Below are 25,407 nucleotides of genomic sequence, written 5' to 3'. Positions count from 1 at the left end.
CTCTGCTTAGGCTTTCAACTGGTTTAATTGTACAGATTCTATGTTAATATTTTTTACATCTTCCAACCAGATGATTTTGAAAATGATGTCTTACCATGTAGATATAGTTACTTACCAAAATCCTTATTAAATTTTCATTTTAGCCTGTTTTTCTCTCTGCTTTTCCTGCTCTTATTCAAGTGCATATTTATATACTTCAGAATATGGGCTCAAGCATTGTAGTCTTTCAGTATCAACTATGTAGCTGTTGGATACTGAAGACATAGTATTATGATGAGAAAACTACAAAATGAAGATAAATGCCTTTCCCTGATTAAAATTACCCACTTACATCACTAAAACTATAAATAACATTGACAAAATGAGCTAAGGCATTCCCTCTATTGGCAATTTTAAATGAGTGGTGTTTTTTTTTTTTTTATATTTTATTTTGTGTGTGTGTGTGTGTGTGTGTGTGTGTGTGTGTGTGTGTGTAAAGAAAATAGGATATCTTCCTCACAATTCCATATGCTGTATTATTCTATTTGCCACTATTAGAAAGTAAAATCTCTCAAAAATGAAGTTCTCAAAACTTGAACATACACCATGGTGGCAATTAAATGTTTAAATATCTACTTCTTTTAAAATTGGAACAGCAGAACTGCTTGTTTTATTTAAGCAAGTTATTTTTGGATGCCTATTCTACTACTAAAGGTAACATCTTTATTTACAGCACAATTAACTGACTATATTACACAATTAGTATTTTAAATTGCTAAACAATTACAATAAGTATATAACAGAAACTGTTAATATAGGAACAAGAAAGGTCAACTACAGGTCACTGCCTATCTATTTCTAAAACTGCACAATCACAATTGTCAGGTTCTCTGACGAACAAGTGGTTTCACTATCTACCCACACCCACTGTCAGCCCATTTCGGAGATGTATCACTTGAGGAAACTCTTAACCACTGCTCAGATCAAACTGACTGCTGTCTAAAAGCTAACCTACTAAACTTCTTTGGAAGTCAGGTTACTAGAAAGGTGTTTAAATTTCAAAATTTTCCTTTTAAAATATAAATACTCCCCACAGTAGGCCTTACCTTGTCTGAAGAGGAAACTGGGGGTAGGTTTGGGTGGTGGGGAGGCTGGGGGTGGGAGCAGGGAAGAGAAGGGGATCTGTGGTTGGCATATAAAATGAATTAAAAATTTTAATTAAAAAATATTGTGGAACCAAAATAAGACCAAAATGAAAGGCCTAAGACTGCTCCTTTTAGCTACAGGCCATAAGTTACTGGAACAGGCCAGAAGTTACTGAGACCAGTCAGTTCAGATTCCAGAAACCAGGAAGTGTAAAAGTACAGAGCCACAGCCGGGCGGTGGTGGCGCACGCCTTTAATCCCAGCACTCGGGAGGCAGAGGCAGGCGGATCTCTGTGAGTTCGAGGCCAGCCTGGGCTACCAAGTGAGTTCCAGGAAAGGCGCAAAGCTACACAGAGAAACCCTGTCTCGAAAAACCAAAAAAAAAAAAAAAAAAAAAAAAAAAAAGTACAGAGCCACAAGATAGTCACGAGGTAATGCCTGCCAGACTATGGAATGTCCTCTCCCTGGTTTCCAGGGTAACTGATCACAGAAATGCCTCCACCTGAGGGCAGCCAATGAGAAATGGTGGCGGGCAACCACTCCCTTAGAAGTAATTTCTAGAAGTCCCTAGAAGCGAGCCAATCAGAATTGTACCTGTACTAGCACCCCTAAATGATGTAACCTTGTGACTTTTCCCTTTAAAAACTGAGCTTGCAGACAGGTGGGTGCTTCCTCCAGCCTCCACTGCGTTGGATCTGTTGGACGAAGTCCCTGCCTAGGCTTGTATTGCTTTTGGATATCCAGAATTAAACCTTGCTTTTGCATTCCGGCATGCTCGTCTTTGGTGGTCTCTCTGGGGGTCACGATCTGGGCACAACATTTGGGGGCTCTCCGGGATCCCCAGAGACCCCCTGCCGGGACACCTAAGAGCTCCGGAGGTCCATCTGCACCGATCGGTAAGAGCGCTCCATTTTCTTGTCTTTGTTCTACTTTCATTTTCTTATCCGAAGCCGGCAGTTGAATCTGACAGGCTCACCTTGGCGGACGCGCCTGTAAGGTGACCTGGAGGAGTTGGAAGACGTTCCAACCCCTCATCAGGACTCGGGGGTCCTTACAGGTCCCCCCGTCATAGGACGCCCGAGAGGGGTCCGTCTGTTAGGATGCCCGTGAGGGGTCCGTCTGTTTGGATCCATCTGGGGATCGGGAGACTCTGTTGAATTGTCCCTGTCCCATCCGTAGGTCTTTGGCATTACTGAGGCTCCCTCTCCGGACTCTCGTCTGTCTGCCTGGACCATCTGTAGGGCCCTTGTTTTTACTTTTTGTCTGCCTATCTTGTTCGTCAGTGTTATTTGTTATACCTTTATAAATGTATAAATGTGTGAGAACTGTGGCCACATGTATGAATGTTTTATGCCTGAGCTTGTGTGTGCATTGGGACTTGTGGGCCGATTGCCAGCCGAAGGGATGGAGACCCCTTCGGTGGTTGAACTGGCACAGACTAACCTAACATTGCCTCCTTGCTGTCTCTGACCAGAGCACAGGCAGCAGGCAGCAGAAAGCTTGCGGCTACACAGCTGCTACTTCGGGGACCCAGGGCGCCGCTGAGAGGGCTAGGCGGCCCGTGAGCATCACGGGGCCTAGATGCAGCGGGTTCGGGCCCCAACTCGCTCAAAAAGCTGTGGAGTAGAGGCTTGGCTGCATGGGAACTAGGCATGGCTTTGTGCTAGAGCGGGCTGTGAGCACTGTGGGGCCCAGATATGGCCGGCAGGTTCTGGCTGGGCTCCTGTGTGGACACGGGGCAGAGCTGGCAGGAGCCAGCAGGAGCCTCAAGGAGCTCAGTGTGGGGCCTGGTGGAGAACTAACTGCCCCTCCAGGGTCACAGCTGAGGAGTGGCCTACAGGTCTGTGGGCCCAGCCAGGGCATGGAGTCACTTTCAGTCTGTCATTCTCGTGTTCTTGAGGGTCTGAGGTTAACAGCAATCTTTTGTCTCCATGGTGCATGCTTTCCCCTGCTTTCCCCATCCTCCTTTTCCATGCTGTTGGGTGGGGCTCCCAAGACCTGCCCTGGGGCTAAAACCTGATCAAGGTCTGGCTCCAAGATGGTATGTCACCAACAGTTTGTCTGTGGTACAGTGCTGATGCAAATTGAGTTATTCTTGTTATGGTATGTGCATGTATTTACAATATATTCTAGAGTACTGAGGGAAATCACAAGAAAGACTTTGGTAAGAGTTTCTGTTTTGAAGGAAAAGAAAAGGTGGAATTTGTCTGGAGTAAATGTTTGAGGGATCGAAGGAACGGACTGAGGGTACATGGAAGGTTGTAGAAGGTCAGAGGGGATGTGATGTAAACTGTTTGTTATGGTTTCTTATACCTGCAAATACTGAATTTGAAAGTTAATTATTGGTTTTCATCTTAAAAATGGCTAATGATTCTGCAAACTGCTTATGTGTGTATGTATACAGGCATGTGACTTGAAAATGTAAGCAAGCTTTAACTGTATGTATGTATGTGTGTAACTTGGATCCAACTGTGTGTATGTGTGCAAGTAATTATTGTTTAGAAAAACGAGCTTTGAACAGCAACCACGTGGCTCCCTCCATCTTGGCTGGTGACCTCATGGGCAGCCATGTGGCTGGCAGCCATCTTTTACTAAGGTTATAAAGATCTACTCCGGTTAACACCTAATACTTATGTCTTTACCAAGTGTTCAACAGCAAGTTTCTAGAGAATTTAAATACATGGCAACATATGTCTAATAAATAAGGTATTTGATTAATATTAAAGCTGCACATCAATGCTTTTATACACAGGAATATACCTTGCTCTGGCAGCCAAACTTGCAACATAAAGAAATCATAGGAAACAGCTGAGGTTTGCAAATGTATGGCAGGACTAGAGTTCCAAAACGAGTCTAGTTGCAGTGGTAGAAGACATTTGAGAGATCTCAGTCTTTTAAGAACAGTTTTCATAGTTAAAAACCAATGGCTTAAAAAATGTTTCTTCTTACCCAAGGTATGTTCAAGCTTGAGAATGTTGTATAATGATATTTTGTTTTGGTTTCTTTACTGAACCTGTATTTGATGCTAGAAGAGCTTCAACTTAAAAGCATTGTTTTTAGGCTACTTTTGTAGACTGTTAGAGAACATAAATAGTCAGTCATAAGTAATCAAGTTTTTTAATTGTAGTCAGGGTAAGTAAGTACTGATGTAAGTTTACTCATTTACTCAGTCTCTTGCATATGTTTTTAGGGTTGAGCTTGAAACAAGTAATTAGAAACAAAGTTTGTCTATTCAGATATGCCTGGACAGCCCTCATACTTCAGAGATCTGCAGAATATGGCATTTAAATATTGATCTAAAAGCTTACTATATCAGACAGGCTTCCAGATCCTAGCAGTGACCCAAGGTCTCCAAAGAAGATTACATATGAGGCACCACAACGTCTCTGCCTGAAATATGACCACAGGGCAAGATGCCCCAATGCAACGCCTGCCGCCAGGACCCAGCCCAGACTGTGGACAAGCAGTAGGACACTGGAATTGATTGCACCCTTTTGCGTGATCAAGGTCAGTCTTCCATGTCCCGATTCCAGAGGAAAAATCCTCTGCCTTATGGACCTGATGGTGGAAGAAGATTGATGCTGTTCTGACTGGTGCCTCCAACGGTATGGAGACCTGGGTAGGGATTGGTCCCTGTAATTTATAGGATTGGAAGCTTCTTGGTCTGCACTCAGATATAGTTTATCCTTCTCAGGTCTCTGACAGTACTGATGGCCAGGCTAGCTCTAACTTTGTCAGCATGGCAGCATCAACCAGATTCTTCTGCAAGGCCATAGCTAGCTTGTTAGCTCACTTTTAGGAAAATGTTCTAAGATATAAAAGTTTAAGTAAGTCATAAAGGTTCAGATATGAGTCCAAAATGAGATAAGTTTCAGATTACTCTCCTGTTCTATGGTTCAGAGCTTAACATTTAGGAGTCCTGATGAGCTGGTAGAGCAATGACTACTTACTGTTCAGTCACAAGCTCAATATTTTGGATTTGTTTTAGATGTCATCTAAATATGTATAAATGTAAACCTAAAAGTGCCTCTCACCAGGCCAAAAATCTCAGTCCAATTTTACCTGGCTTTCTGGACAGAAGAAAAATGCACAAGCTTTTAACCCAAATCTGTAGTTCTTGTTGGGACTCAAAGGTATGAGTCCACTTCTGCTGTTTTATAAGATACCCATTATCTGCTTTGTCTACAATATGGATTTCAGTGCAGATTGGTAATACTAATGTATCTAAAACTTTTATGTCATTTTGTAAGTAGGCCTCAAAGGATCAAAAGAGTCATAAAAACCTAGACCCACTGCACAGAGGTTGAAAGGACCCCAGATAAGTATTCCTAAAGATGGTATTTTTCCTCTTTCCTGGTCTTGGGACTACTGCTTTTCCCATTACTAAGGGTATGGACCTAAGGGTTCCAAATAAGTTCATAAATTTTAACTTCTGTTCCTAGTTTAAATTTGTCTCAACAGATTTCCATTTGGTTGGCAGTCACCTCCAGGTTTCAGTTGCTGACTCCACTGCTCCAGACGACTGTGAGCTCCAGACTTGCTAAAAGCTGATGTGGACCAGCCCAGCTAACATAGTTCTTCCCTGTCTGTCCCTATGGGGTCAGGCAGCTACATGCTTCTGACAAATGCCCCCTTGCCCAGTCTTTGACTAGCTTTTCAGCCTTTTGGGGCCCCCTGACATCGGCGCCCCAATGCCAGCTCGAAGCAGTTATTCCCTGTTCAGAAAAGGTTGAAATGCTGAGTCAAAAGGAAACTCCCTGGCATAGAGACAAGATGGCTAACTATACATGGCCATTATTAGAGAGGGATACTTAGGAGCTAACTGTCCAAAACCCATGATTGGGTTCCATTAGGCACATGAGAAGGGGGAAATGTGGAACCAAAATAAGACCAAAATGAAAGGCCTAAGACTGCTCCTTTTAGCTACAGGCCATAAGTTACTGGAACAGGCCAGAAGTTACTGAGACCAGTCAGTTCAGATTCCAGAAACCAGGAAGTGTAAAAGTACAGAGCCACAAGATAGTCACGAGGTAATGCCTGCCAGACTATGGAATGTCCTCTCCCTGGTTTCCAGGGTAACTGATCACAGAAATGCCTCCACCTGAGGGCAGCCAATGAGAAATGGTGGCGGGCAACCACTCCCTTAGAAGTAATTTCTAGAAGTCCCTAGAAGCGAGCCAATCAGAATTGTACCTGTACTAGCACCCCTAAATGATGTAACCTTGTGACTTTTCCCTTTAAAAACTGAGCTTGCAGACAGGTGGGTGCTTCCTCCAGCCTCCACTGCGTTGGATCTGTTGGACGAAGTCCCTGCCTAGGCTTGTATTGCTTTTGGATATCCAGAATTAAACCTTGCTTTTGCATTCCGGCATGCTCGTCTTTGGTGGTCTCTCTGGGGGTCACGATCTGGGCACAACAAATATAAATACCCAAACCTAGCTCACAAGTTAGCTGAGTTGAATCAGGAAAATATACAGTAAGTTGAGAATGGGTTTTGATTTTGACTTTAATCATGTTCTCGTCTTTTCAAAGATGCCACAGTGTGTGTGTGTGTGTGTGTGTGTGTGTGTGTGTGTGTGTGTGTGTGTGATATGTATGTGGGTTCATGTATGTGTGTGTGATGTACATATGTATGTGGGTTCATGTATGTGTGTGTGGATGTATCTGTGTGTATAGGTATGTATTGATATGTGTCCTAACACATGGCTCTTCCCCTTATGTCCAAAGGCAAGGTCTCTCACTGAGCTTCCAGCTTGCTGGTTGAGCTAGTCTGGCTAGCTAATTTGCTGAAAGGATTCCCGTCCCCTTCTCCTGAGTGCTGAGATTACAATTAGCCTGGCTTTCTACAGAGTTCTGGAGATCCAAACTCCAGCCCTCAACTTTATCCCTAGAGCAATCCCCCAGCTTGAAACCGACCCATTTTTTTTTTAAAATAATAATATGTTCAACTTAAATGTAAGTGTTGTGCCCAGATCGTGACCCCCAGAGAGACCACCAAAGACGAGCATGCCGGAATGCAAAAGCAAGGTTTAATTCTGGATATCCAAAAGCAATACAAGCCTAGGCAGGGACTTCGTCCAATACATCCAACGCAGTGGAGGCTGGAGGAAGCTCCCACCTGTCTGCATGCTCAGTTTTTAAAGGGAAAAGTCACAAGGTTACATCATTTAGGGGTGCTAGTACAGGTACAATTCTGATTGGCTCGCTTCTAGGGACTTCTAGAAATTACTTCTAAGGGGGCATTTCTGTGGTCAGTTACCCTGGAAACCAGGGAGAGGACATTCCATAGTCTGGCAGGCATTACCTCGTGACTATCTTGTGACTCTGTACTTTTACACTTCCTGGTTTCTGGAATCTGAACTGACTGGTTTCAGTAACTAATGGCCTATTCCCAAAAGGAGAAATCTTAGGCCTTAATTTTAGGGTGAAAGCATTTTGGTCTTATTTCTAAGATGGCTCATTTTGGTCTCACAGTAAGGATAAAGGTAAAATTGAATTATTTTGCAAAGAGACAAAAAAAGAGATCAAAAGAAGAGAAGCCATGGCTGTCTCTGGTCAACCTGAAAGGTAGGTTAGGTGGACATATGCGAACAGAGTTAACAGTGAAAACTAATGATTGCATGTTTGCCAGTGAGGGACATGTGCAGGCTTGTTCCTTGCTTTTTTCCCCTTAATCTTTATTGAGTTGCCTTTACTTTGGGATACTTACACTGCTACCATGATCCCATACCCCATTGAGGACTTGCTTCTATTTAGGTTCAACATTATTGAGAGAGTCCCAGACAACTTAAAATTTATAAATGGATGCTGAGGCTCTTGCATGCCTAATGGTACATTTAAAACCAGTGGAATAAACTTCGGGGTTGATTAACTTCAGTGTAAGATCAAGGGAATGTTGGAAACTATTTCGAGCATGAAAGATTTTATAAAGCAAGATTGCAAAGGAGTGTCACTTTGGTTCAGAGCTCCCAGTGAGAGCAGGGGACAGCTTGAGAAGGTAGGACCCAGCCAGGCACATTGAAGTTGAATTTTTTATCTAGGTCAAGCCACAAGAATCAGCGTATCTGAAACTGTCCTTGCTCTCCTCACACCCACAACTACAGACCAGCACCAACAGACTTTCTTTCTTTCTTTCTTTTCTTTTTTTTTTTTTGCAACAGAAACTATACACTGATGATTCTCCCCCACCAATTTCAATTTGTACAAAGCCGATGGCAAATTTATGAGTTCTGTCTTTGTAAAAGTCTGATCTTCTTGTCCCCTTTGTGGGACACAGTTTAGCTACGACTCCACAAGTGGGGACCTCAAGTGACTCCAAAGAAATACCTTTATTCAATTTTGGGTCTAATCATCATTTTTATTTTAGATGTGTTGAAGATCACATATCTGTGTCATTTTAATTTTATTTCGCATGCTGAGTAAACGTTTATATGTACTCATATGCACATGTATGTTGATTGTTGAATAGAAGGTCTCATATGCATCCCTGGCTGAACTAGAATTCACTAGGAATGCTGGTCTGGTCTCAGACTAACTGCCTGAGTCACTTGAGTGTTTGAGTGCTACAATATCTCATCTTGGACTCTTAATGATTTTTGCCTCTGTGAAGATGTAAAAATATTTCTGGTATCCATTAACATCTTCTCAGGACCAGAATGAGAGTCTTGAAAGAATAGAGACAACACAACGGGGAAATTTGACTAGTAGGACATTCTAGAATTTGGGTGGCTCAGAATTTTTCTGCATTTTAAGTCTTTATCCTAAACGTATACATGTATCCACATACATATGCATATACTTCTCAACATAATATTTTTATTTCAATATATAAACAGGGTGTGCTCAAGGTCTCAACCATTTGGGACACTATCTAGTCTAGTTTGCATTTTTAACATTCATGGAAATTTATCATGATCCAGATGCTACATAAAATACCACAATAATAAATTGTGTATCAATACCACACAATAATCATGTCAATGTTAACTATACAGAAGAGCTGAGTAAAGTCATTCATGTTTTCAGCATTACACTTATAGAGTCAGTTGTATCATTTTCCTGTTTTTCCTGAAAGTATTATCGTTAGATTTGAATCACTGTAGACAGTTTGGATGGAAGATAAAGAAGTCATGTTGCCTGCCATGATGAATTTACCATTAAGTTGAACATTAGAAACAGAATACATATACATGTAGATGTACACATACCTAAATTATTTTCATAGAATAAATAAGATCTCACGTGCATAAATGATTAAATTGAAAACTGTTCATTGTTTTAGCATGGGTTAGAGAATAATGTGATCATCACAACCATTGGCAACTGTCACAAACAGCTCCATATATTCTTAATCTAAGTGTCACTTTATGGAGATAAAGATCCTCCTATCTCAAAGCATTCTTCTTCCCAAATAATCCTGAGAATCCTGAGTGATAATTAAATGTGTGGAATGAAGACGCTTTAAATTTTTCTATCGTGGGTCCTGCAGGTGAAGGCATTTTTCTTCTTGGAATTGTTACATGGGATATAGCGCACTGGGAAAGACATAAATAAACAGAGCTGCCTTGTAACACTGGGTTCCACAGTAGCTGCTCCCATCAACTCTTTTGTCTTTTCTGCTTGTCAGTGAGTTGCCCAGCATCTGTAGTATTCCTTAGAGATTTGCCCCCACAAGCCTGCATTTCCTTTGGCTTTAATGCTCCGCTACACTAGCAAGAAGAAACCTTCTTTCATGCTGCCTGGAGTTTTGTAAGCAAAATCTCTCGGTTATATTAACATTCATTCCTTGAAAGCATTTGGAGGTCATGTGACTTATTTCCAGCTTGCTCTTTCCAATCAAAACAACTTGTGGTTTTGTTTCTGCATTATTCTATAGTCATCTATACCTTATATCTATACCTTCTCATCTAAGAACTCTAATTACTCAATATAGTAATAAAAGGTAAATAATGGTTTTATTCTTATTATGTAAAGGCTAAAAGTTGATAATATGAGTGCCCTCATTGACCCTGCTAGCAATATGAATGAAATGAGGACACAAGCCTCCTGACTTTAATTTTATGTCAGTTTCCACAACCACACATCATTTAATACATTCATCCCAAATTATGGGCAATCTCCATAATTTTATACACTTCTTGGAGTATATAAAATGCTGAATTATTGAAATGTGATTTCTTCTCTAAATAATCAAGCATTTTATCCACAAGAAAATTTTACTGTTTTTTCAATTAACATATATTAAGCACCTGTTTTATGCAAAATACACCACATCTTAATAAGAGGCTGGAGGAAAGGTTCAAGTCACTTGGCCACCAAGAATTGCTTCACACTGACAAGGATCCAGGCACCCTCAGTTCAGGCTGCTGAATAGATCCACCTGTATCTAAGTGTCTTCCCTTTTTTTAAGATTCTCTCTCATGCTACTCATGTTTCCACAGGCTAGAAAGTGTAAATTAAGGCATCTAGATGGGAACCAGAAATTGTTTTCTTTCCAGTTCTAACATAGCACAATGCATATAATACATTCAAACTAACTACTTAGAAAATGAAACATAGTTAATTAAATATGACTTTGTCAAGATTATGAATAAGACTCAAGATCCAGCCCAGTGATCTCAGAGTTGTGAAATTCAAGAAATATTCTTGAAAATTATGAAGGGCTCTATATCTGAGTTTGCAAAGAGAAAATCACTCTTCTTAGAGAAAGTATATTAAATCCACATGAGGTATAGGAAATGTAATTATTTTATCACATATCAGGGCATTTAAGTCTTACTGCCCTGCCAATAAAATAGATTGTTTCATATGAAATATGTAGTGAACTGGAGAACCTTTATGGATGACAGAAATTGTTTCCTTAATGCCCCTGAAATCAGATTTTATTCCAAATTGGAGATTTTTCAGTTTATAAAAGATAATAAGGCTTTCATACCATACCTTGTCTTGCATCTACTGAGAAGTCTACTACTAAAGTATCCAAATCAAACCCCAGAACTTTCTTGGCAGCAAAATACTTTTACTATGTTGACAAAAACAACAACAAAAACAAAACCAAGTGCACACACACACACACACACACACACACACACACACACACCAATAACAACAAAAATACCACAGAATTCACTTCAAAGGGAATAAGGGATGGTTTATTTGTATGACTATGGCCCTAGAACCAAACATTAAGTTACCTAATTAGATTAGATCCTATTAGATACCTAATTCAATCCCATGTTGCAACATGGAAGTAGTTTGGTGGGTTTTATATGAAAAGAACAAAGAAAATTATAAATTGAGACATTTAGAAAATACATTGATGGAAATATCACTTGGGCAGCTACAGCAGGCAGAGGAATCTCAAGTGTAGGCAGCATTCATAGCCCCTCCACTGAAGGAGAGTAGGGCTTTGTTAATACATTTCAGAGACATTTATTTGTTTATCAGGATGGTAGGTTGATCCAGAGGTAGAAAAAACATGACTCTGTGGGAGTCTAAGGTAGACCAAAAGAAACTGTCATTGTGTTATCCATCAGCAGCTTCCAAAACTTCGCATAGTCATTGTCGTCTGAATCACTTGGTCAGCCTATGCACACAGCTTCCTTCTGTTTCTTGTTTATACTACTAACTGGGAAGTAAAGACTGTACTTTGTCTCATCATTTTACATTATCTTTTAATGTATTCATTTATTTGTTTTGCCAAATGAATAAAGTGCAGATGGAGTTGTTATTGATAAAAAACAGGTCTCCATTTAGTGGATTGTGAGACTAACTAGAACTCTGTACTAATATGTACAGCGGGGAAGAAGCGAGGCATACTATTTATTCTTGGGTGATATTTGCAGAAGCTGCCAGATAAAGCTAGGCAGAAAACCAGTTAGCTGACTTATCACAAACCCTGGGTCAGCGGGATCTGAGCTCTCAGCATGGTCCAAGCCCAGCTGCATCAATAATGGCTGCATCATCAGTGAATATTCCCTCTCATTGCTCTTGGCAGTTGCTTTGTTTTTTAGACTTCTCAGTACGGGATACTTGGAGGAGTTGCAGTTTGCCTTCTTGAAATACTACCTCTTTGTCGGTGACCTCCTCTAGTCGGAGGGCTTAAAAGCCATCTAAATTCTGTCTGGTTTCTTCTGCAACCTCTCTGAACTCCAGACTCATGCAAGCTGCCGCCTCTCAGATCCCCACTTGAATGACTAAGGGCCATCTTCTAGCATGACACTTCCAGAACTGACTGTGTATCACCTTCCACAATTGCCTCCCTCTCACAGTCTTCCAAAATATATTTTTTTAGATAGAGATAATTTCTCAGTTTTGATTACATCCTCCTGTGCACGTACCTCACCAGCATGTGCCACTTCATATGCAGCTGTTAACCTCTTCCTTCTTCCATCGAACTTTTCTTGAAGGGAGAAGTCCATAACTTATATTCTAGAAAAGAATTTTGCTTGACATTATGTGAAATAAGAGTATTTGATTTGGGAGTCATAATTTGTAATGGCTGCATTTTTTTTTTATTATTTAAGACCTTTATTAACAGGTGCTTGCAGTTTGTTGACTTTTTTTTAAAAAAAAAATCAAGTTGTTAACCTTTATTACAAATTAAAAATGAAGTTCTTAAAAATCTCAACTTGACCAGATATGAAACAATTTAAAAACCATTAAAGGTGTATTGAGAAAAACCAGACCTTTTTTTAAAAAAACAAAACAAAACACATTTGTCATTACCAAAAAGAGACATCTTTAGGTAAAAATAATAAAAACCCCATGCTGCATAGATAATGCAGATAGTTCTAGTGTATGACAACCAGGGTGCAGGAGAGCAAGGTAGACCAGTGAGACAGAATATGTATCAGGGTTACAGGACCACGATTCCGCAGGGGCCCTCCTCACCAAAGACAGCCTAGAGAGGATGGCAATGAAGAGGACAAGGAAAATCAAGAAGAGGAGACCCAAGGTCAGCAGCCACCTCAACGTCGGTACCGCCGCAACTTCAATTACCGACGCAGACGCCCAGAGAACCCTAAATGGCTGCATTTTGTAATATCTTTGTTTACTAAGATGACAGGGTCTGTATTCACAGAGAAGTCTAACATTGCACAGAATCTTTTTTTTTTTTTTTTTTTTTTTGGTTTTTCGAGACAGGGTTTCTCTGTGTAGCTTTGCGCCTTTCCTGGAGCTCACTTGGTAGCCCAGGCTGGCCTTGAACTCACAGAGATCCGCCTGGCTCTGCCTCCCAAATAATTTTTTTTTTTTTTTTTTTTTTTTTTTTTTTGGTTTTTCGAGACAGGGTTTCTCTGTGTAGCTTTGCGCCTTTCCTGGAACTCACTTGGTAGCCCAGGCTGGCCTCGAACTCACAAAGATCCGCCTGCCTCTTATTGCACAGAATCTTGAAAGCACCATTTTTTTTTCTATTTTCATTAAGAAACCTTTTATTCATTTTACATACCAATTTGCATACAGATCACCCACTTCCCTCCTGCTACCCCTCCAGCCTTACCCCACAACTCACCCCCATTCCCTCCTAGGAGAAGGTAAGGCCTCCCATGGGGAGTCAGCAGAGCCTGGTACATTTAGTAGAAGCAGGTTCAAGCTCTTCCTCCTGCCTCAAGGCTGTGCAAGGTGTCCCACCAGAGGTAGTGGGCTCCAAAAAGCCAGCTCATGCACCAGGTATAGATCCTGATCCCACTGCCAAGGGGTCCCTTAGGCAGATCCAGCTACACAACTGTCTTGCTTATGCAGAGGGCCTGCCTAGTCCAGTCACATGGAGGCTCCACAGGTGTTGGTCTAAATTTCATGAGTTCCTACTAGTTTGGTTTGGTTGTCTCTATAGGTTTCTCCATCATGATCTTGATGTCTCTTGCTCCTAGAATGCTGCTTCCCTCTCTTCTACAACTTGGCCTGGTGTTTGGCTGTGGATCTCTGCATCTGCTTCCATCAGTTAATGGAGAAAAAGGCTCTATGATGACAGTTAGGATATTCACTGATCTTACTGCTGTAAGCCAGTTCAGGTACCCTCTCCACTATTGCTAGTAGTCTAAACTGTGGTCATCCTTGTGGATTCCTGGGAACTTCCATAGCACCTGGTTTCTCTCTATCCCCATGATGTCTCCCTCTATCACAGTATCTCTTTCATTGCTCTCCCACCCCATCCCTGTTCCAGCTTGACCATCCTGTTCCCTTATGTTCTCATTCCCTATCCCTTACCGTTTGTGGCTACCCTCATCCCCAGTTTACTCATGGAGATCTCATCTATTTCCCCTTCCTAGGGCTGTTCATGTGTCCCTCTTAATGTCCCCCTTGTTACCTAGCTTCTCTGGAGTTGTGGGTTGTAGTCTGGTTATCCTTTGCTTTACACCTAGTATCCACTTACGAGTGAGTCCATACCATGTTTGTCCTTCTGAGTCTGGGTTACCTCACTTAGGATGATATTTTCTAATTCCATCCATTTTCCTGCAAATTTCATGATGTCATTGCTTTTTACTGCTGAGTAGTACTCCATTGTGATTATGTATCACATTTTCTTAATCCATTCTTTGGTTGAGGGGCATCTAGGTTATTTCCAGATTCTGGCTATTACGAATAATGCTGCTATGAATGTAGTTGAGCATGTATCCTTATGATATTATTGAGTATTCCTTGGGTATATGCACAAGAGTGGTATAGCTGGGTCTTGATGAAGATTGATTCCCACTTTTCTGATAAATTGCCATACTGATTTCCAAAGTGGCTATACAAGTTTACACTCCCACTAGCAATGGAGGAGTGTTTTGCTTGTTCCACATCCTCTCCAACATACACTGTTATCAGTGTTTTTGATCTTAGCCATTCTGAGAGTCATTTTGATTTTGATTTTCCTGATGACTAAGGGTGTTGAGCAATTCCCTAAATGTCTTTTGGCCATTTGAGGTTCTTCTGTTGAGAATTTTTTGTTTAGGTCTGTAGCCCATTTTTTAATTGGATTATTCAGTATTTTGATGTCTAGTTTCTTGAATTCTTTATATATTTTGGAGATCAGTGTGGGGTTGGTAAATATCTTTCCCCATTCTGTAGGCTGTTATTTTGTCTTATTTACCATGTCCTTTGCCTTACAGAAGCTTCTCAGTTTCAGGAGGTCCCATTTTTTAATTGTTACTCTAAGTGTCTGGAAAGTACCATTCTAATGTAAAGTCTTTTTATGTATATTGTTCAGAAACCTAAGTCTATGAGCTTCTCTATAAATGATATTAAATTTATAATCATGTACATTTGAAATAGCTTGTACCCATAAAATATCTTCCACTTTGAAGTCCACTGAGCATGGAGCCTAAGAAAGGTCTTAAACATGCTTTGAAAAAATTTTTTCTTATCAAATATCTATTATCACATTGTTAAAATTAATATTTTCTTGATGAGTTTTGGAGATACTTTCTGAGTGACAGGATTTATAGACAACATTTTGAAGGGACTTGCAATAGGCTAGACTGAGGAACGGCCATGTGTCTCACAAGCCTTCCCACTGAAGTCTGTCCAGCCACGACACAGGCACAATGTAACTATATTCCTAGTGCTAAGACAGAGTAGATTTGGTGAAGTTATGTAAGATTTTGTTAGCATCTCATCACAGAAATGGAGATCAGTAACTGCTACTGGGAGGCATTGGTTTCTGACTGACTTAGGAGAATCCAGCTAACATAGAATTTTCACAGACTTTTCAGGAAGCATTATACATGAAAACTGTGGAAGCATGTGCAAGTCACTGCAGGCCAGGCCAGGCCAGGGATAGCATATTTACTGTAGATGTTTACAAGGTTTCCATTCAGATCTAGGACAAATGCCTTGTGTCTATTTTAGAGTTGGTCATCTAAAACACCAGGAAGCCATAAAACATAATAATGTGTTCTCTGGTGTTAGTTCTTTCGGCCTCTCTAAAATCCATGGTGAAAATTTACTCCCAGAATAACAGCATTAAGAAATGTGTTCCTTTGTAGGAGGCACCTGAAACATGAGGGGTCCCATCTCACAAATGGGATTATGTGTCTTTATAGAAAGGTTTGATAGGCAGGCTCAAAAGATGGGTCATTGGTTAAGAGCACTGGATGCTCTTCTGGAGGACAACATTTAAATTACCAGCACCCCCATGGCAGTTTACAACAGTTTGTACCTCCAGTTCCAAGGGACCTGATGTTCTCTTCTGGCCTCCATGGGAACCAGGCACACTTGTGATGCAGACATACAAGTAAAAGCTGTACACACTCTTGACCACTTCAGTCTCCAGACTTCATTCTTACAGCACCTACAATTATTGACTCTCTTTGTAGCACCTCTCACCATGACTCAAGCTGCTATCCTGCTGTGTTCCTGCTTTGATTTTGTACAATCTTGGATCCCATTGTTCTTCCCCTTTTGTTTCTGACTTTTCTCTGATTTTGATAGTCTGGATCCTCACTGGGCTTTGCTGATCTACATAGAAATCCCTTTTTTCTTACCCATCCCTGAATCTGAGTAACTAATTATGGACTTCAGACATTCTAACACTGTCTTTTCCATTTTTTTTTTTTTGTCTAGTAAAAAAAATAAACCTCAAGATATCATCTGATCAGAATTTTGTTTTTCTGAATATCCATCTGGATGCTTCTTCTGGTAAAATACAGTGAGAAAAGGCTGAATTCATCTAACAGAATGAAATGTAACTGCACATTGAGCCTGTTGAACCAGCAACTGTATGCACATTTTCTGTGCCTTGACTGTTGGTTGACTTGCATTTGAATACTTGACACACTGACACAAAAATCACATTAATAAAATTAAGAATATTCACAGTAGACTGTAGCAGCTTAGAGAAATTATAAATTCTGACAACAAACTGGTTTTTAGGGCAAAGGACATTGAGAAAACACCAAGTTTTCCATGTTGACCTTGTGGTTCTTCTCCCTTGGCTTCTTAAGTATTGGGATGATAGAAGTACTCCACAAAACCTTGAGTTATTCAATTTGGGTGAATCCAATAGCATTCTAAAGGCAAAATTTTTCACCCCTTAACTAACAGTGCGGATATTAGAAATCTTCCTAGACCATACAGGCCACAGAACCAATTAAAAACAAAACCTGTCTAAAATTATGAGTTATAGACCTTGTTGAATTCATTCAGCTGATTTAATTACCAAGTTGGTTGTCAGTTTATTGACAAATGCTTAAATAACAATAGTTTTGTGTCCTTGCAATTAGTCCAACATTTGATTTCATTGTACCTGAGAAGTGGTTTTGAGGGTAAGGAGGACTTTTTTTCAAAAATCCTAAAAACTTGTCACTATCTGCCAGAAATAACAGAAGCAGCCTATAAATAACTGAGTTGGGCAAATCGAGTTGATTTATGTTGGTGTGCAACACCTTACTTCTGTGCTATATATATAAAACAACAAATGCCAGACTGCCTTATTGCTTGTAGTCCATTATCAATCTATCAACACTTTTTTGTGTGTGTGGGTGGGAGGAAGGAGGAGGAATATTTTCACAGGAATACTTTAAACACTTCTAATTTGTGATGGGATTCTGAATATTCTGATATATATTGCAATTTTTAAATGTCAAGCTCATTTAAAAAATAAATAACACATTATGCATGAAATGTATTTGTGGCATGCAACGAGATACTGGTAACCTTTTTTTAATCAAATTTTTCATTTGGAAGTGATTAAATACTCATATGCTATTGTAAGGAGTATTAGAAAGGGAGAGATTGTGTATCGTTTCCCCTGAGTGCAGCAACCTGAAGACTGGAGAATGACAGCTGGACACCGACAGTGACGTCAGTGTAGTAAACACACATACAGCCCCATCACTACCTTGCCTTCCCGACATTCTTCTATAGCCTCAATCACTTTCCATGTGTATCCCTTATCCATACTTATAGACGAATTTCTAAACAGTCTTATTAAATAAAAAAATGCAGAGACAAATAGAGGGGTGAAAGCCTTAGAGATCAGAGAAATAGTGGTAGCCACCACTAACCATAAGCTCACCACTCCACCATAGCTTCCCAAGAGAGCCAGTATCTGCCTGTCTATCCTGCACCTTTATTGCCTTCCTGTTCTGCCTTCTCATTGGCTCTTAGCCCAGCCACCTCATTTCCTCATCACTGCCTGTCTGTACAGACCTCCAGGTCTCTATGGTTGGTACTGGGATTAAAGGTGTGTGTCACCATGCTTGGCTGGGTCCTTGAACACACAGAGACTCTGCCTGCCAAGTGATCAGATTAAGGGGATGTGCTACCACTGCCTGACTTTTGTTTATGGCTGCCTATCTATGTCCTCTGATCTCCAGGCAATCTTTATTTATTAACATACAAATAAAATATCAACACATTTCAACACAAATAACATATCACAACACATACTTAATCCTTAAGACATTCTAACATGACTTCCATTCCCATGTATTTAGTTCCCAAACGTTATATATAAATAGAACCATGATAAAAGATAGTCTTTGTGTGTCGTCTTTTAAAAATAAACTTATTTCTATCCAGATTTATCCAAGTTGTTTCTTGTATCAATTGACTTTTCTGTTGAGTAGTGTCCTGTGTAGCTATTTTACAGTTTGACAAAACTTAAAACCTGCTGAGGGACATCTGGATTGCTTCAAGAGTTGACTATTGCACATAAAGCTGTTGTAAGCATTTTTGTTTGAATTTTGCATGAATATAAATCTTCATTTCTCGGAGATTAAAAACTCAAGGGTGTGATTATGAAGTCACATGATAGCTTTGTGTTTATTAAGAAGCTGCCAAACTGTTCTCCCGAGTATCTGTGCCATATATATTCCCTCCAGAAGTGTGTGAGTAAAACAGTTCTCTACATCCCACAAGCGTTTATAATTTTTTTTTCAGTTTAGCTAATGTGGTGTGTTTAAATTTAATGACCTTATTAACAATGCTGAACAATTTTCCTTTGCTTATTTGCCATCTGTACATCCTCTTAAACATGTCTAGTTATATCCTGTCTGTTTTATAATTGCATTATTTCATTCATATTTTATATTTAGATATTTATCATTACTGTGTAAGTTTTATTTCAGTCTGTACTTTGTATTCTCATATTCTTTTTTAAAGTGTGTGTGTGTGTGTGTGTGTGTGTGTGTCTGTATGTCTGTCTGTGTGTATGTAGTCAATGGTAGACCATTTGCCTAATATACAAATAGGCTCAATCCATAACATCACTGATGTAAAAAACAAAATAAAACAAATAATCACTCCCCCCAAAAAGCTGTCTCATGAGAAAGCCACGTTTTCTTACATTTTTTCCCTTTGAAAGTAAAATGTAGTTTCTCACTTGTTCCTTCCAACATATTTTGTGTTCTAAACTTTAAGTTTGATGATGATATGTCTTAGCATGAATTTCTTTGCATATTTTAAGGTTTATTTATTTCATTGTGTTAGAAACTTTATTCACAAATTTGATATAATTTTGTTATTATAATTCTTCTTTGTCTTTCTTCCCCATCCAAAAATCTGGTGACAAAAATTTTAGATTTTTGTCTACACATCTACATGTTTCTAAAGCTTTCTTTGAAAAACTTTTATATTCGATTTATTCATTTTATTTTACGTGTGAGTGTTTTGCCTGCATGTATATAAGAAGTTCACCACTTTCGTGTTTGGTTCCAGTGGGGATTAAATAAAGGTATTGGATCCCCTGGAACTGGAGTTACAGATGGTTGTGAACCATAGTGTCAGTGCTGAGACTCAAACCTGGATCCTCTCCTCTGCAAGAATGAGTGCTTTTAAACGCCAAGCCATCTGTCCTGCCCCTAAAGAATTTTTAAAGCATTTCTGCAATCTATTGTATCCCAGGTGTTCATATTTGTTATTTAGTAATTTGCCTTGCCCTGCCTGCACATGAACTGTCTTCCTTTCTCCGTGGATCTGTTTCTCATCTCATCTGTTGTGGGAGGTTTTTTTCCCCTGTTATTAGATTTTCATTTTACAAAATACATCCAATTCTTTTTGCATCGCATGTTTCCTCAAGCACACTTTTTGTTTATTTAAAGATTTGTCTGGTAGCTGCCATAAATCATTTGTAGATAATAACATCTCTGTCAGTCTGATGTTGGAGATTCTTATCTAAGTTGAGATTTTTTTTTTTAGGGTGTTATTTTGAGATTTTTTTTTTCTATAGGAAACGGGACAGTTTGTTTTTGGGTTATGGGACTATGGATTTTACTCAAGTGCCTGTTTTATCTGGCTTCCTTTCATATCATTCTGACCAGAGAATAGTACATGAGAACTATTACTGGTAGAAATTAAGATTTCCCGCTGCTAGTCCTCTATTTATCTCAAATGAGGAGAGATTGCTAGTGACATATATATGGAAATGAGAGTCCTGTATCCTCCCTGTGCTTTGTATCACCTCCACTGGGAGATGTAGGGACAGATAACGATCACTGTTAGAATCCCAAGGGGATGCCCTCCACATCACTGAACACTGGTGAAAGTGGGATTCTGTCAAGGTGCTCACAAACACTTTGCAGAAAAAAGGTAAGGTGTCATGTTACTGGAGAGATTTGTCAGATGGTTATCACTGACCACAAGGAAGGAAGGAAGGATTAATCCGGTCTGCTTGGTATGAAAGCCACTGCCCCCTAGTGGCCCTTTCTTAGCACAACTTCAGAATGTTATTGACCGTGCTTTTTAAAACAGCCTGGTAAAGACAGACATCTACACTTCCTGTTTAGACTTCAGTGGGATGGGAGAGGGAAGGCTATGTAATTTTCTGTGGTTTTTGTTTGGGGCAGAAAGGCATTTTATTAATTTAATAGTCCCTCGTTTTTTTTTCTTTTTTTTAAATGATATACTTTTCTTGGAACCATTTACTTCTGAGACCCTTGGGACATCATCTCAGAGGCAGCAGACACCAAGAACCAGGGTGGGCGGAGGGGTTCTACATGCCTTCTGCCACAGAAGAGCTGTGGCAGGAGAATGAAGTCAGCCAACCCGAGAGAGACATGGCTGGAGGCTACACTCAACCTTGAGCCCAGCAGAAACTCTTCAGGAGAGGCAAATGGCAGGCAGCGACAGTGGTTTGCAGAGTGCCTCAGAGACTCTGGATCTCAGCTACTGCAGCAGGTCTGCCAGCGGGCAGCTGGAGGGAGCGTGAGGGGCATCTTTGCTGTTGCTTGACAGACAAAGCCTCCAGAGAAAGATGCCCATGGGGCACACGCTAGGAGGGCCAGGAAATAGGTGTCTTTTGTTATGCCCAGATTGTGACCCCCCAAAGAGACCACCGAAGACCTTGGATGTCCAAAATGCAACAGCAAGGTTTATTCTGCAGATACAAGTGTAGACAGGGACTCATTCCTACACCCAATACAGTGAGGCAGGGAGGAGTACCTCTTTCTTGGGGAAGTTAGTTTTTATAGGCAAAACCCATAAAATTTCTTAGAGGGGAGGTGGTTAGTACGGGTCCATCCTTGATTGGTCCAGTTTTTCCCGGGCCTGGACTTTATCTTATTCTAGCTTGTCTGTTTGCCTTGTCAGGAGTTTTACAACTTCTCTCCAGGGTCTGGTCATGTTATCTCTGGAGAGGGGCATCTTGTGGTTAATTGGTTACCATCAGACATCCTGACTCTGTTCTTTTGTTCCTGGCGCTGGCGCCATCATTTCTGGGGACTTGAAACTGGCCTGGCTCTATCTATATTGAGATATCTTTGTGTAAGGCCCCCTTTTTGAGACAATAGAGTGAAGGTCTTGCTGTGCCTAGATCACAGTCCCCAAAGCGTCACTGGAGACTTTAGGCACAGAATGCAAAAGTAAGGTGTTGTCTAAGTATACAAGCCTCCAGGGAGGCTCTTCTAAATCTCTCACTCACAGCAGGGAGGTTGGAAGGAGCACTCCCCTTTCTTTGTGAGGCTAGTTCTTAAAGGCACAGACCATATAATTTATTTTAACCTGCCTCCCTTTTTAGTCTTTTGGTCGAATATCCTGACTGTGTTTTCCAAAGTCCCTGTAGCAGATACAGCCACCTGGGGAAAAGGGGCCTAAGTTCTTATCTACACTTGGGAATCTTGGTTTAAGCTTCTCTTTGTCTGTAGGGGATAGAGTGGGGGGTTTTACTGAGGTATCACATCTTTGAATTTGCCTGTGTGCCTTTGGGGGACACAGAGGTGGGCCTGACTACCATGAGCAGTGGTGAACAGGGGAAATCCCGCAGAGGCCAGGCAGCATCCCCAAATGGTGGAATGGTGGAAATGGTGGAAATGACTGGGGTGGGATGAGCCCTGGTGTGGAGAGAGAGCAGTGGAAGTTTTGAAATCCTCCCTGCAATGAAACATACAGGGTCTGAGTCCCTAGCAGCAGCATGCAGCAGCAGTGTTCCAGGCTGAACAGTGGAGACACTGGAACTCAGGCCAGCCTGGGCTCCCAGGGACACACTGAAGCAGAACAGTCAGAGTTTCTAGTCAGCTAATACTTCTGACCTCAAGTTTGAGAAAATATGAGCAAAAGCCCTCCCAAGAAAGTCACAGGGAGGTTAGGAATCTTATGATGCCTAGACAGTATGTTTATTTTCTTCTCCATCTTCTAGTGTCTTCTATATATTTTTATATAATTTCTGAGGTTAACTTAGAATGAAGAAGTCAAACCACCAAAAGTAGAATTAATTGGAAACGTTAGGATCTGGCTAAAGAAAGAAAGGTGACTAATATATCTGCACATTTCAAAGTGATACAGGATATTTCTGTGGGCCTTTTTAATAAGACTAAAAATTGGATATAGTATATACATTGTGAAAAAGTAATAAAATTGTTTCTTCTATGATAGGCACCAAATTAATGCTAATAAAATTGCAAAAAGTAATTTGAAGGATAATTACAGATAGTGGCAACACCTGAATTTCTCTGGCCCATTTTTGATAAAGAAGTCCATCAGTGCCTCAATAAAGTCTAGACATCTCACCTTTTCATATGGTAATTTAAATCCTAAGGAAGCACTTACCTTTCTGATATTACCAGGGGAGTGGGAGGTGGAGTCCAAAAACCATGAGAGAAGAGTAGACATCCAACAGCCTCCAAACCTGCAAGTTACTGTCTGTCTAGCTGCCTAACTCTAGCACCAGCCTGAGGAAGTGGGATAAGAAGATGCTAAGACCAGGGACTTCGAAGGAGTCTGGCAAATACACGTTGTATCACCTACTTGTGTGGTCTTGATGAAGTTATTACCTAACTCTCCTTAGCTTCATTTGTAAAATAGTATTAATAAAACAATTTCTAGACAAAGGCAGTGTGTGTTTAACACAGTAACTGGTACCTAATAAGTGCCTGGTGAATGTCATAGATAGCTTTAAAGATAGAAGGAGGCATTATTTTCCCCATCAGAAGGCTCAGAGAGTAAAATGGATAGGGAATTATGCGAAGAAGTTTTAGCAATCCCATTGAGTAAAATTGTGAAAACTAGAACTTGGGGAGGAAAGGGTTTATTTTGCGTAGCCTTCCAGTAAATGGTCCATGACGGAGGGAAATCAGGGAAGGAAGTTATTTAGGGTAGGAGCCTGGAGGGAGGAGTTGATGCAGAGGCCATGGAGGAGTGCTCCTTCCTGGCTGACTCACATGACTTGCTCAGCCTGCTTTCTTATGGAGCCCAGAACCACCAGCCAGGGGTGGCCCCACCCACAATGGACTGGTCCCTCCTATATCAGTCACTAAGAAAAGTCCCCACGGGCTTTCCTGCAGCAGGATCTTAGGAAGGCTTTTGCTCAACTGAGGTTTCCTCCTCTCAGGTGACTTTAGCTTGTGTCCAGTGGATGAAAACTAGTCAGTCCACTGCACTTGCAGAGGACTTTCGGCTGTTCAATCCCTAGCATTCATGAGGGGTGGCTCACAACTGCCCAGAACACCAGCTCTGGAGGAACTGATGGGCTCTTCTGGCCTCTGTGGGCATCTGCACACACATAGCCTATATACTCGCATACACACCAATAAAATTAAAAATTAAAAAAGATACTAGAAACATCAAATGTTGCTGAGTATATGGCACAACTGGAAGTGCTTAAATTTTCTGTCACTGGGAGTGTAATGTGTGGTGGTAATCTAATTGTATTGAAATATTATTTTGATTTGTACTGAAATATTAATTTGATTGTATGTTAATAAATAAAGTTGTCTGGGGGTCAGAGCTATTAGAGCCATAGCAAGAGTGTGGCGGTGGTGGCACACGCCTTTAATCCCATAGATATCTGTGTGTTCAGGGTCAGAGCTATTAGAGCCATAGCAAGAGTGTGGCGGTGGTGGCACACGTCTTTAATCCCATAAGATCTCTGTGTGTTCAGGGATACAGCCAGCATTGGAGACATATGCCTTTAAGACCTAGGGGGCTGTACATTCAGACAGTGACGAGGCAGTCATGTGTTTGGGTTTACAACCAATGAGAAGGCAGAACAACATACTTTAAAAATACGAACCGAGAGGAAGTAGGTCTTTTTTCGCGAAGCTGGGACAGCAGGAGGAAGGGTGAGATTTTAGCTCTGAGCTCTGACCTCTCGGCTTTCTCTTTTACATTGTTTCTGTGTTTCTTATTTAATAAGACGGTTGGTTACATCTACATCTGGCGCCCAACGTGACAAGAATCCATTAAAAACTGCTTGGCTTGGCGGCAGGTACGCTTTCCCGCAAGGGCGGCAGGCGGCCCGCGGCGGCGGCGGCGGCGGCGGCACACGGCGGCCGGCGGCGATCGGCTTCTTAGTCCGAGCTGCTGGCGTCCTAGTCCGGGTAGCAACTTCTAGCCCGGGGCCTAGGTCTGTGAGCAGCTTGCCTAAAGCCGGTGCTACAAACAACTCAGACCTGCCCTGCCGAACAGGGCCCTGCCTGTAAAGCCAACGCACGTGGTCGGAGCTTAAGGAAGCCAGACCCAAGCCTTGACTCGGCACAAGAGGGAACACGTGGCTGCATTTAAGCTTTAGCCGGCTACGCTTTCTTGTGCGTTCTCTCTTTCCTCTCTCTCTCTCTCTCTCTCTCTCTCTCTCTCTCTCTCTCTCTGGATTTACACCTGGGACACTAGGTGGCTGCTTTGAAAATCCCCTCGGATTTCTACTGTTCTACGCAGATTTGGTAAGTCATAATATATCAGATATTTTAAAGGAAACTATCTAAAAGAGAATTTTTTTCCACATTAAAAAACAAATGGGTTTTATGTGTACATTGGAAGAAAATTGTTTTTTGTTCGAAATTTTAGGCAGTCTGGCAATGGAACAACTATATAATATTAGTATTGGTGGAATTATGCACCTCATCACTATAATAATCCACATTTTAATATT

Source organism: Peromyscus maniculatus, chromosome 10 (assembly GCF_049852395.1).
Source record: "Peromyscus maniculatus bairdii isolate BWxNUB_F1_BW_parent chromosome 10, HU_Pman_BW_mat_3.1, whole genome shotgun sequence".
NCBI lineage: Eukaryota > Metazoa > Chordata > Mammalia > Rodentia > Cricetidae > Peromyscus > Peromyscus maniculatus.
This window is presented reverse-complemented; position numbering follows the sequence as displayed.